Source organism: Triticum aestivum, chromosome 7D, assembly GCF_018294505.1.
Source record: "Triticum aestivum cultivar Chinese Spring chromosome 7D, IWGSC CS RefSeq v2.1, whole genome shotgun sequence".
Taxonomy (NCBI): domain Eukaryota; kingdom Viridiplantae; phylum Streptophyta; class Magnoliopsida; order Poales; family Poaceae; genus Triticum; species Triticum aestivum.
Genome location: NC_057814.1, coordinates 614874521 through 614887221, shown reverse-complemented (window position 1 = coordinate 614887221; position 12701 = coordinate 614874521). Strand labels below are relative to the sequence as shown.

Here is a 12701-nt window from a genome sequence, read left to right as displayed (position 1 = left end):
CAACAAACAATTCGAAATACCTCGACTTTTTCAGAATAGGTCCGAGTCAAATAGCAATGATTCGAAGCACTTCTTTTTCCATTACACTATTTCAGAAACCTAATGACTCGATTGTATGGATATGGAAAATACAGGATTTCTGATCCTAGCGGGAAAAGGAGGGAAACGGCGGCGCCCTTGGGCGTCGTTATCCTTCTTGAAGGCATCTCGGAAGAGTTCATCCACTCATCTCTGGGGTGTGGGCAAGTTGGTGGTATAGTTTCGAGTTGGCTGATGTCGGAATTGTTGTTTCTTTTTTGTTTCTCTTCTTTTTTCGGGGCTTTGCACAATTTTCCCTTTTAAATCACGTGGTTTTCGGCCTTGTTTTCCTCATAAACAGGGCCATTCTGTAATTTTATTTTCCTCTCTTAATGAATTGGGCAAAGCTCCTGCCTTTCTCCTAAAAAAGGCCTTTGTTGGGTAGACAATACATCTACATATAACAACTGTGCAGACTACAAATGTTTTCCCCATTCGGGCAAACGACACTTTGGCATCTTGATCTATTAAGGGAAATATATTTTTTACTTTAGAAAATGTGGGTTCGGGTTGGTCTGTTGAGTTATGGCTGGCTGATCGGAATAATTTTTCTATTTAAAAAATGTAGCAAATAGCATTTCATTAGAGATTGGTCTGTTGAGTTATGGCTGGCTGATCGAAATAATTTTCCTATTTAAAAATGTAGCAAATAGCATTTCATTAGAGATGGCTTTGCAGCAAATTGCAAATCACGCAAACCAAGCCATCGCCGCCTCGTCGCTCTCGCCGGGAGCGACAACAACCGCCGGTTTCTTCTTCGCCTTCTTAGCCGGTATCTCCTCCATCCGGATGCCCTGCGGCACGAGCCACTCCGCCACGGCCTGGGACTCGACCTCCAGGAAGTTTAGGTCCGTCTTCGGCCGTCCGGCACGCCACACCGCCACGTCGTAGGCACGAGCGGCCTCATCGGCGGTGGGATACGTGCCGAGCCACCAACGCTGCCCTGCATCGGAGAACTCCAGCCCGAAGTTCCCGGAGGGCTTCGCCCTCATGCCGAAGAAACCGGACTTTCCCTTCAGCGCCTCGGGGAGCGGGCGGCGGCCGAGCGGGGAGTGGGGCGGCGACGTGCGGCACGGGGCGGAGGTGGACGGAGCGGGGCGGCGGCGTGCTCCGCGGGGCGGAAGCGGACGAAGCGGGGCGGCGGACGGACCGGAGAGGAGGCGGACGGAGCAGGGCCGGAGAGGAGGCGGACGGAGCGGGGCCGGGCGGAGGATGGACCGGAGGCGAAGGCGGCCGGAGAGGAGGCGGGCGGGGTCGGGGCGGCCGAAGTGGAGGCGAACGCGATGGGGCAGCGCAGCGGCAGGCGACGACCTAGGCGGGGTGGAATCAGTGATGGGGGTCTGGATCTCTGGCGGGACGAGACCTTAAAAAGTTAACATGTAACTCTTGCAAATTATTTCAAGAGTCCGTGGCAACGCACGGGTAGTCTACTAGTTCTTGTAAGTTATGTACTTTTATCTAAACCTAGTGTCAAATTTTCATTGATTTTCATGTTTAGGATGGTTGAGATGCCAATTTAGAGTTTGGTTGCACATGTATCCCAGCTATTAGCTAATTAAACATACTATATTTCTGAAAAATTTGTGTGCCCACACCCTCATTTTTATAGAAATAGAAGCTGAATGATGCAGTGGGTGATAAGAAAAATACATTATTTTACACAGGCTTCCTTACCTTAGTTGCCCTAGCGCTGCCCTTTTAGATAACCAAGTGTACCCATCTTTGAACAAATTAATATGGCAGCCAAAAATTTACCCAATTTACCCAAATGATAAGGCCCACATGTGTGGAATGAAGTAATTTCGTCCACACGTTTTTTATGGCAACTTTAGTTATAAGAGAATGGCAACTTTAATTGTGAAGCATAGCCACTTTCTATTTGGATGGCAAGTTTCATTTTTTTAGATTTGTTTTTTTATGACAACTTTAGTGTAAAAACGTCTGGACGGTGTTACTACATGCTACACGTATGGCAACTATCAGCGTCAAAAATTTATGACATGCCATCTACGCAGGGCACAAAAACAACGAAGCAACAGCCCAAAGAATCATGGCATTTATGATATGCCAACTACGCAGGGCACAAAAACAACGAAGCAACAGCCCAAAGAATCGTTGCCACGGATCAAGCCGCGAAAGAAACCAGGCCCACAGAGTTGGTGCTCAAGATATTCCTGTTTTTATTTTTGGTTACCTTTCCATATTTGATACAACAGCATGTATCAAATATCACCAAATACTACTATAATGAAGTCTCTGTCCAATTTTGTTCAAAACATATCATTCCCAAACACGAGAGGAGAATCTGGCCATTGGATTTCATAATGAACACAGATCAATCGTCAAGCTGAGGGTTCAGACAGATAAATATTCTGTTCATATGATACTATGATGCAGTAGTTGAGGAAACAGAGACATGTTTACGCAAATTTTAAGATTTCAAATACTCCCTCTGTCCCATAATATAAGAGCATTTTTATGCAAATTTTAAGATTTCAAATACTCCCTCCGTCCCATAATATAAGAGTGTTTAGTGTCAAAAACGCTCTTATATTATGAGACGGAGGGAGTAGCTTATATCTACTGGCCAGTAATGTAAAACATGTAAGGAGCATATATACTAAATTTCTTATCTTCCTCCTGGTTTAGTGTTTGGTGGGCTTTGATTCATTCCTTGACGATTTTCCTGTAACCCGGTCTGATGCCCTACGCAGCATAGCAGTAGCTTCGTCCAAACCATGATCATCATTTCCAGTGGAACCAGCTTTATTTGGTTCCATAGTATCGAAACCGTCCTTGATGCTATGTTTAATGCTTGGATTCTTGCCACCAGCAATTTTCCATGTTTCCTGGAGGGGGCACTTATGGCACCCCTGTTTTGCTGTTCCCTGGCAGTCCTGAATGTTGCCACTCTCTTTCTTGGCTTCAAATCATTCTGTATCTGCCCCTGCTTGACCTGGGTGAGCTACTACTGCTTTGCCAGATTGGAACCCGGTCAGCTTCTGCAGTTGTGGCACATAAGGAGAGAGTACAAACCAGAGCTTTAGGGCCTGTTCGGCAACCCTCCACCTCTCAACTCCATTAACTCCAGTGGAGCTGAGCCGAGCGAACTCCATGGAGATCAAATCAAGAAGCTGGCTGTTCTCTTTAGATAAATTCGGGATGGTACAAGGTGTAGACGTGAAGTGGTATTGCTCAAATGCTCACCCTGCCACCAGCTGTAATGAATTCAATTTTCTTTCCCACAATAAGCAGAAATTTGATATATCTAAGAAAGATGAAAGCCTGGCAAATGGTTACAAGAGAGAACATGACAACTGGCGTTCCAGATGGTCCATTACACTTCATCATATCCGGTGACCAATTTTTTCAAAGAAAGACTGGGACAATTTGTTCAGGAATAAGACAACCACAATGGAACTTGAAGATGAACTCACCATCAGATTTACCAAGCTTGCTGCTCCATCGTTTGTGAAACAATCATTCCACACGAAAGCGGGTCACAATCAGCATCGGCTTGACAGCATATTTCACAACCTAATAGTGTCTTGGGTATTCTGCAAGGCTGCATACAACAATTACTCAAAACAATGTCAAGTTAGAATAACCTCCTGGATGCTTTGGTGCAGTGCTTCAGCTCTGTCCCTTGTTAAGCTTGAGGCAATCAGTAATGGATGGGTTCTCGAGTGCAAAGAATACCATGAACTCTGTTACAGCCAAGCAACAGTGCAGCAAAACAAGTGCAGAAGCTGCAGTAGTTTTATCTAAGGAACAGAGCAGCTTTATCTCCATGTTGTGATAACCTCAGTTGTTCACGATAAGATCAGATCGATTCAGGTGCATGGCATTGCTAGTAATAATTTGTTGAATAACTAGTTCGAGGCTAGTAATAAACAATATAATAAATTCATGGTTCCTTCCCCTCTTGTACAATCAAGCCTCTAGCAATCAAGGGCAGGTGTCCAACCCTCCGTCCCAGGACCCATACATTTCCAGGCCCATAACAAAATCGAAGTTCAAGTGCTGCCTTTGATGCAGGCCTCACAAATTTTTGTATGGATAACTGGTAAAGCACCTCATCTGCAATCCAATTACCAACGCCTGATATGGAACTCTGCTCATTGAAAAAAGCAATATGTTAAAGTATGGTACCATAAGAAAATACAGGAAGTTAATTCTGTATATCACAGGAAAAATAATTGTACAGGCAAAATCATCAATCGATTTGAAGGCGGTCACCTGATCGAGTAAAAGAACTTTTATTCCAATCTTCTTCATGCTCAGTGAGTCCACAAAATTGTCAAGAGACATCAGCTCAATGAGAGCAACTGAACCTAGCTCAGAAATTGGAGGTACAGTTTCAGGCTGCCAACAATACTTGAGTCAGAAACTTGTGCACAATTTAAAGGACAAGTATCTCCAGAAAATTTACCGTTTCAGACTGCCAACAATACTTGAGTGAGCAACGTCTACTTTGTGAAAAAATAAATAAATAGATCAATGGATAGTACAAGATATGCACTGAAGATGTAGATAAGAAACCCTGTGTGTGTTGCATAAGCAGTGACATTGCAGGAAAATCAGAGACAGGCACGCTGACTTGGATCATCTTGAATGGAGTTGAAGCAAAGAGAGTCAGCAAGTAATAACTGAAACAGTAGATAATGAACATAAATGTTTGGACCTCTTTGCTAGACAAGAGTTTATCGAGGAAACATAAATATAAAAAGGTCCAGAAAACACAAAATGGCATCTTGTCTAACAGAACAAGTTCAGTAAGAGAGTTGGTTAGGTTAATGCCATTTATAGTATTAGTGGCATTTCTCAAACAAACAGTCACAATATGGTTCAATCTGAGGCTCTGAGGGCATGCATTTTCAACCGAAGAGGGTTAGGTTAGGCTTGGACTTATAACATCGACTTCCAGTAAATCATGGGGTTCATACAAGTCCAAACACTAAATATTTTGACAATGTCAAGCCTTTTTCCAACCAAAGAGGGTTAGTCTTGGACTTATAACATTGACTCTCCAGTAAATCATGGGCATCAAACAAGTCCAAACAATAATTATTTTGATAACGTCAAGCCTTCTTCCATCCTGTAGTTCCTTACACCGAAGCTAAGCTCTTTCAACACAAGTGGCCTACAATTAAAAGAGTGGAAATTGTTTCTTCTTTAGCCTTCCAGAGTTATCAGTTGCTTGCTTATCTTTCTTCATACTCTTACAAAGATCAGAATTGGTGGCGGTCTGTTCCCCTTCACCAAGATTACCTCCTAAGTAACTAAAAAGTGATCACAGTTGGCATCCATTATGGGGAGGACATACGGTTGAGTCCAGATGAAATGAGAAGAGAGCGCTAACTTAAATTTAGCTAGCTAACTCAAAGGAGCTGCCGAGATGATTGTGTCTAACCCATTATCAGAAAGATAGTAATTTCCCTTCAGAGATAATTTTTCAATAATGCCATGCAATTAGGCACCTCTGAATTATACAGTACAGAGTGCATGTGTTACTTTGTTCAAAACAACCATGACTGAACCTGCAAGGAAGTTCTTATGACTGACTTTGCAAAGTGGCACAAGATGCACCTTCTGTTCATTGTATAGGAAGATAACTCTCAGTTTAAGATAATGAGCTATCACAGAGCCCATTTGGTTCATCTAAAGGGGGCTATAAGCATAAAGAGCTGTAAGGTGAAGAACATTTATTGCTGCGCATTTTACTTCCAATGAAAACATGAAGTGTGACATCAAAATGAAACAGCGGAATAGCAACTGGAACCGTAGGCATAACAGAATCACTAGTTTAGAGTAACTGACTGGCATACGTTGAGTGCATTAACTTAAGTAGTTGAATGGCATAGAAACAATTCAATATTTAATTCCGCAACCACCCACTATATCTAGCAACAATGCACTGGCATAACAACACGCAGATGATCAGTTGAAATAACCAAGCAAAGTCTTCAGACCAGGTCATGGAGTTGGTCAGCATGGGAGAAGGATGATCTTGTCGATGCAAAAGAAAGGGTGAGAATCGTGTCGAAGGGCAATTTTGGCTGCCATACATTAACCCCTGCAGCAGAGGCAAATTGAAAAGCTCTGTTAAGCATCACAATAAGCAAATGTCAAGTGGTCACTGGCAAATAAAATGAATGTGCTTAGAGCAGAAAAATAGCAGTACATGCTGAACAGAATCTAACTCGGACTAAATAACTTGTGCCAAACCTGAAGTTCCATGAAATTCAGATGAGACAACTAATTTACGGTAATCTAGAAACTATCTTTTTTGCTAATGAATACAGATGCAAACCAGAATGTTTTCATTGGCAAATAAAATGAAATACATGCTTCACCAAGATCACGTAAGTTAATTATTAAAAAGTTATCACAGTTGACATCCATTATGTGGAGGACATACGGTTGATTCAATTGGTGTATATTTTGCCTTTTTAGTTTGCAGTAAGTTAGGGGCTATGATAGCACAAGCATTTAAACAACCGATGTAATATAACAAAAAATAACTTGATTTGCAACATATGAGCATTTTGCTAGTAGTTAAGCAAAGAGAACTTCCCCTAAGGAAATGAAGAGAATTACTTTCTAAATACAGTTGATAAATAAAATACACTGATCAGTGATCATTGCAGTTTCTAACATATGTATGGCATTTTCTAAATACCGTTGATAAATAAAATACACTGATCAGTGATCACTGCAGTTACTAACATATGTATGGCATTTTCTGTTTCAGTCGTTGCTTTTTCACATTTCTCAGAGTCATTTCAGCCAAATGCTAACAGAGATGGAAGCAGATGCTTCCTATGTACTTCCTCTGTAACTAAATATAAGAGGTAGTAGTATATTGCACAAACTAGTTTCACATAACAAACATGATAACAGGGAGATGGCAAGCAGTTTAAAGAACTACTCCCTCCGTCCGGAATTACTTGTCGTTGAAATGGATGTATGCAGAACTAAAATCCGTCCAGATGCATCCATTTCTCCGACAAGTATTTCCGGACGGAGGGAGTAGTTTGAAAAACATTGTAAGTAAGAAACGAACTAGTCTGAAGAACTTCATAAACGAATATACATTTAAATCAATTTAGGAAAGCAGTGCCAAAGCAGCAAACACTCACAACTGGATTGCACAAGCTGTGATTCTGTGAACACTGTGATGTTAAAGAACACAGGAAATATGAGAAGGGTTCATTGTTTATTGCATGGCAAAAATACTTCCAACTGAGCAGTCAACCAGCAACAGCCAGGAACTACTTGACGGTGACACAGTAACAGCTTCGATATACATTGTATTAGAGATAAAAATGACATCTGAATAAAAATGAGTCATCTTGACCAAACTACCTCGGTCTCATCATTCACACGATTCTTCCCAGTCTTCAACTTCGACGTCAGGCTGCAGCTTGCTCACCGATTGCCCAGCACTTGGTGCTGCGCTGGATCCAGCACCAACGCGGGGAGCAGAACTGCTGGATCCTGTTTCAGTGCGAAGAGGAGGCTTACGTTTGTCGGTTGGCCCAGAGCTGGTTGCAGCATCAGACTCCAGAGCATTCCAGCGGTTTGAAGAACCCATGACCTGAGCAGGAGTATCACCACGTTTCCACACTGACCCTGAAGCATGACTGAGCACTGTCCAGTCTCCAGATGGGTCGGGCTCAGATTGAGAGGCCTTCCATGGATTGGCACTGCTCTTTGCAGCCAACCCTCCATCTCTCTGTGCTCCGACCCACACATTGCTTGACACAGAAGCCTGAGTGATGCTGCTTGGGCAAAACATTGCAGCACCCTGGTAAGCAGACCCATAATCCAGCCGCCTCAGCGCTGTCGCTGCTCTAGCTGGATCGCTGAAGACTGCAGCGGCATTCTTGTCATTCAGCCAAACCAATTCACACTCCCCACCAAACCTTAAAACTAGAGAGCTAACATCAGCATCCCTGGGCAGGTCCAGCATTGCAACGACGAGCCTCGGATCCATGTCCACCATGGGATCAAAGTAAGGATGGGACGCCGAGACAGGGACACCAGGCTTAGAGCCCAGAACACGAGCAGGAACCTTGGACTTGGGTGTGACATGGACGGTAATAAAACGCTTGGGTTCCCACCCAACTGCCTGGACAGAAAGCTTCCACCTATCTGCAATGAGCCTGATAGCATCTCTCTTGTCCTTCATCATGTGACAGAAGACATGGAACTTCATGTTGCTTGAAGAATTCCCCTTTGTCTTCCCAAGGACAAGGAACTTGCACCTCTCCTCTATGGCCAGAACCCACTTTGGCTCACGCCGGAAAAGATCAGAAAGCAAATCCGACGCATTTGAGTTCTCACCAAAATGGAGTGCATCCAGATTGGGCGGGGTAATGTCAAAAGCTTCAGCAAGGACCCTTTTCCTCTCCATTTTTGCACACTCCTCGTCACAACAAAGTTTCCTCTGCCCAAGAGGAACCCTCTTCCCATTTGATTCCACTGGTTGGAGAGGCATTGGCAGCTGCTGCATGACGGAGATATCGAACGCACTATCACCATTGTAGGCTCCACCAGCACTGCAGGGCACAGCTGTAGTGATACGGCCACAAGAACAGGTAATAGTCACACGGTGTTCACATCTCACATCTGGGCAAGGTGACGACGGGTGGCATGGCGCATTGCAAGTGTGCTTGCATTCCCTCCTTGGGACACCACATAACTGTCCACATGAAACTCTGCCCCCAGAGCTTGAACTAGCTTCTCCATTTGCAGGCGGTGGATCACATGGGGCAGGATGGCAAGTCCTGGCACAAGCATGCAGTCCACATTGGCGGTTCTTTCCACAGGGCTGGTTGCATCTGATATCCTTTGAACCACAAGGGATGTTCCTCAACATCACATGCCCCCCAACACATTCTCTTGTGACTGGCACAACGCAAGGTGGGCAGTCCCCGAAATGGCATTGATGCGAAGCTGGATGCCCGCAAGGCTGAGGGACCATGCACTGGTGTGGGCATGATGGAGTTGGTGTGCCGCAAGGCTGTGGTGGCGGAATAGATGTCCTGCCACAGGCACAAGTGAGATCATGGAATATGGTCTCGCGGCAAGGGTCACAGTGACCGCTGTGGCAGAGATGCTGGCAACCATGCTGTCCACAACGGAGCTTCTTTCCACATGGTATCTGGCAGAAATGGGGATCCATGCTGTCACCTTGATGCTGAGCAAATGGCTTCGACAGCGGGCAACAGCACTCACTGCACCTGTGCCTCCCGCAGTTCTTCTTGCGGCCACAAGGCTTGTTGCAACGGAACTCTTCCTTCAATACCTTGTAGCACTCCACCATCTGGCCTGATGAGCCACAGCGGCACCTCTGCTCGACACGCACCAAGCACGGTGGACACTCTCCTTCGTGACACGTGACCTTGCACCTATGCACTCCACAGGGCAATCTCTTGTCGCATACCTTGTCACAGGTGGGGATTGGGTCCAAGCAGCTAGCCCTCTTCTCCTGCAGCCTTGTCTTGCCACAATGGCATGTGGTGACCTTCCCTGGCACAAGCTCGCACTCCCCACACGGCCCTGGGTGGCAAACATCCTGGCAGGCATGATTGCCACATGCCAGATTGTGGCCGCAAACCTCACTGCAAGAGAACACCCCATCCTTGTCCGACAGCTTCCCTTTGAGCACCATCTCGCCGCACAACAATGTCTCTGTTTTCTTGCCACAGAAGCACTGTGCAGGGAAGTTAACCTCGCAGTCACCGCAGGGGCCGGTGTGGCAGACCTTCTCGCAGCGGTGCCTCCGGCAGGGCAGCAGCTTCTCGCACCGCTGCCCACACGTGACAGGCGTACTCCAGTCCGCGCAGCGACGCGTGATAGACTGCTTGCCGCAAGGACAGGGGCGCTCCGGAGCAAACGCCTTGCAGGGCGGGCACGGCCCAGGGTGGCACTGCAGGACGCATACGTGCGGGCACCTGGTGGCGACATCATCTTCGTCACCGCCCTTGGCCGCAGGATCCGCCTTGCCGAGGGGCTTGGAGCAGGGCTCGCCGCAGGAGTGCGGGGTGAGGAAGAGGTCGTTGGGCGGGTCGCGGCGGCGGCGGCAGAAGCAGGTGTAGGCGATGTCGCGGGCGCGGACGTCCTGCACGGACTGGCAGCCGGGGCAGCGCCAGGCGTCGGAGGCCGGCGCGGAGGCGTCAGAGACGGAGGCCGGGGAGCGCGCCCACTTGCGGATGCAGGGGAGGTGGAAGATGGAGAAGCAGCTGCCGCAGGACCAGACGGGGGCGGAGCGGCGCACCATGTCGTAGCAGATCATGCACTCCACCGCCCCCCGCGCCAGCTTGTCCTGGATCTCCTGCACCAGCTGCGGCACCGACCCGCCGCCCCCCGCGGCCGCCACCGCGGGCGTGGGGGCGTTCGCCCTCTCTTGCCGCCGCAGCGCGGAGGTGTTCGCGGACGCGGGAGCCCTCTCCTGCCGCCGCGGCACGGGGGAGTTGGCTGGCCCGGACGGGGGTGCCCTCTCCCTGCGGCGGCGGGGCGGGGCCGTTGTTGTGGCGATTCGGGCGGCGCTGGCGGCGGCGGGGCGCGCGGCCGTCCGAGGCAGGGCCGGGGTTGGGGTTGGGGTTGGGGTTGGGGAGGGGCAGGAGCGGGCGGCGTTGTCGCGGTGGTGGGCGGGGGCCTCGGCGGCGGCGGATCGGGGGCGCCATACGCCGCGGGGGGAGGGCGCGGCGGGGCCGCGGCGTTGACCGGTGGGGGGCTGCATGCGGCGGCGGGGCGGGAGGGGGAGGCCCGATGCGTCCTCCGTTTGGGGGGGTGGGTGGGGGAGGGGGCGGAGGAGGTGAGGGGCGGCGGCGGCGAGGCGGCGGGAAGTGGCGTTGGTGGGGAGCGGAGTGGGAGGGGGAGGGGGAGGGGGAGGGGGGATTTGAGGGGGAGGAGAGCCTTGGGGGCGACGGCAAATGGGGGGAGGCCCGTGGGGACGACGGCACCGGGGTTGGGGTTGGGTTGCGGCTGGCTGGGTCGTCGGTCGGTCCGCCGATCCGGGAGATTTCGAGACGGGAGGGGAGGGGGGTTCGGTGGGGTAGCACGTGTACGGTCGGGTTCCCTTCGGGCTATGAGGTTAGGTCAGGTCGGTTCGCGTCCTGACGTCACCACGTGTGTGTACCGAGAGCGTGCCTCCGTGGGCCTGCCTCAACGCCTTATTTTAAAATCGAGCTTTTGAGTCGAAATTGGCCTTGGACGCTCAACGTGTTCGCTGCTTAGGACAACTCGAACAACGCACGGACGTATTTCATCTCCCCGAGTTCGTTTGAACGGGCTTGGACAAAAAAGACACGGCCATTTCTACCGCCGCCGCGGCTTCCAGCACAGGCTCACCCGCGGCCTGCCCACCGCTTCCCAAGTCCCCGGACATGTCAGCAATCTCGTCGACGTACCGGTACCTTCCCGGACACGATGCAGCCACGTCGTCTAAGGACGGCTCGCCAGAGATGGATCACAATGTGCCGACGTCCGCCGTGGTGCACCCCTTGATCCCAATTCCACTCATGTGGCCGGTCAGTCCATTGGGGCGCACAGGATGCCCCCGCACGTGGTCTCCCCGGTCAGCTTCTCCGATGCCTACAACCTTTTCAATGAAACACCCACACCAACGCCGGGCGATCCGAGGTCTCACTAGGAAGTCTTGGAGGAGATGATCAACAAGAGTGGCCAAGGGCAGGGATATGATGACGACCAGACTCAAGATGGCCAAGACGTCGCCGGCCAAGACACCCAAGACCAAGGCGGTCAGTACAATGGTGGCCAAGACTTTGAAGTCGAGGGTGTCGACATCGACGGAGAGCCATTGGAGTTTGAGATAAGCTAGAGGAGCAAGGCCGGTCACAAAAGAGGAGGAAAAGCATGGGGACGGGAGTATATACGGTGGATGAGGACAAGTTGGTTTGCGAAGCTTGGATGGCAATTGGACAAGATCCAAAAACCGACATCGAGCAAAAAAGAACAACATTTTGGAAGGGATATTACTTTCATGAATGTAGGAAGTTTGAGCCCTACAAATTTGAGAGTGACCAGACCAATATCCTAATTCAAAAGAGATGGGGCTTCATAAATTGGAGTGCAACAAGTTTTGTGGTTCTCATGAGAATATCAAAAGGATGGCTCGTGAGTGGCCTTGGGATCAAGGACATGGTATACATTTCCTTCCCATGTTCATAATAAGAGGATAAATTTCTTCCTCTGCTATGCATATGAATATATGCTATTGTTTTCATCTCTATGTTGGTTCATGTAGACTTTTCAAGCCTTGGACGCCTTCAAGGCTCAAAATGTGGGCAAATCATTCACCGTGATCCATTGTTGGAGGTTGATAAAGGATTTCCAAAAGTTCAAGGACCAATATGCCGCCCAAGAAAGAGGTAGGGGGCCTTCATTGGTCACCGAACCAGGTGAAATTAAGAAGAGGCGATGGGGAAGACCAATTCCAAGCTGGATGCAGAGCTTGATGCTTTGATAGCCGCCTTACAAGAAATATAGAAGGGGTTCATGACCTAAAAAGAAAATAGGAAAGGAAGGAAGCGCCAAGAGAAAGAGGAGCAAATGAAAACCTACTTTGAGATACAAAAGAAGAAGATCGAGAT

At 48.6% G+C, this 12701-nt stretch overlaps 1 pseudogene across 1 annotated transcript; it reads right to left on the bottom strand.

The window, feature by feature from the left end:
- Nucleotides 1-2497: 2497 nt before the first annotated feature.
- Nucleotides 2498-10877, bottom strand: LOC123171449 (NF-X1-type zinc finger protein NFXL1-like; annotated as a pseudogene). Its single transcript, XR_006485284.1, has 4 exons — nucleotides 10591-10877; nucleotides 7447-10541; nucleotides 4318-6154; nucleotides 2498-4192 (listed from the first exon to the last, which is right to left on the bottom strand). The product of XR_006485284.1 is annotated as an NF-X1-type zinc finger protein NFXL1-like (transcript).
- Nucleotides 10878-12701: the final 1824 nt, after the last annotated feature.